The sequence below is a fragment of the Arachis ipaensis genome, chromosome B10 (assembly GCF_000816755.2).
Source record: "Arachis ipaensis cultivar K30076 chromosome B10, Araip1.1, whole genome shotgun sequence".
In the NCBI taxonomy this organism is placed as follows: Eukaryota; Viridiplantae; Streptophyta; class Magnoliopsida; order Fabales; family Fabaceae; genus Arachis; species Arachis ipaensis.
In genome coordinates, this window is record NC_029794.2 from 128,082,425 (window position 1) to 128,083,570 (window position 1,146).

General features: G+C 30.2%; 1 protein-coding gene across 2 annotated transcripts in view; it reads left to right on the forward strand.

Moving 5' to 3' along the window:
* LOC107623527 (uncharacterized protein DDB_G0284459) overlaps window positions 697–1,146 on the forward strand; it is a 3,766-nt gene continuing 3,316 nt past the window's right edge. Inside the window, exon 1 of one of the 2 annotated variants that reach the window (XM_016325843.2) lies at window positions 697–1,021. The gene's annotated coding sequence lies outside the window, so the exon portion shown is untranslated. The remainder of the gene's footprint in view (window positions 1,022–1,146) is intronic. The other variant, XM_021114991.1, reaches the window with a different exon arrangement.

The window sequence follows — 1,146 nt, forward strand, 5'->3', positions numbered from 1 at the left end:
TTAATAAATTAATGATTAAATTGTCAATGAGTAATAACTCAAATTGACATAGTCTCTTCATATTCAATTAAAAAGTTGTGGGTTCGAATCTCATATCTTTAGTAAAAAAAAAATATTGATGACTAAATTCAAAGTTGCCATAAATGCTATTTTGAAATGAAACAAATTAAAAATTTGAAAAACTATACACCATAAATAACGAGTCAATCCCTCATTAAATAACAACGTAATAAAATGTATATTTATTTATACGGTTTCGCTACGTTACCAACACCATATCTGTCAACTTCTGCCAATTCTTATTTATAATTGTGTTTTATAGAAGTGTGTTTGTAGATGTGTCTAATAAAAATGTCTTTTTTATAGCTGTGTTTAATAAAAGTGTCTTTATAGATATATTTTATGGATGTGTCTCTTTATATATGTATTTAAAAAATATTAATTATTAGACACATCCACGAACACACTTCCATAAAACACAATTATAAATAAGAGTTGGCAGAAGTTGGCAGATAACATGTTGGTACCCTATACTTTTCCTTATTTATACTGTACTCTAAATGCATACTAATTTATCTTATTTGATTCTTGATTGTCATTTTTCTGTTCGAGATCGCCAATATAAAATTCACAATCCCATAATTTTATCAAGTGGGACCCAACCAATGATCCAAAAAAAAAAATGTGACGAAATAAAACAAAAACAAACTCTCTCTCTCTCTCTCTCTCTCCGTTTGGTTTCTTTGGATTCTGTTACGAAAAAAATGCGCAGAGTGTAAGAAAGAAAGTAAGGGGCAAAAATAAAAAAGGCAACCACAGAAAGAAAGAAAACACTTGCTTGCACGTTCTCTACACTCCTCCCTTTTCATCTTCTTCTTCTTCATTTAACTTGTGTTGTGTTCTGCAATTCGCTTTCTTCATTCACACACACACACTCTTTTCATTGATTCTCTTCGTTTTTTTTTTTTGTTGTGTTAAGAAGAAGCACCCTTTTTCGAATAGAACGGTGCCGTATAACAAGGTACGCTACTAGTTCTACTCCAAAAAAAAAAAAAAATCGTCGTCTGGGTTCTGTTTGTTTTCTCTTAAATGCAAACGGGTTTGCGTAAAAATCTGTTTTTTTTTTTTAATGATCTGAGATTGGTG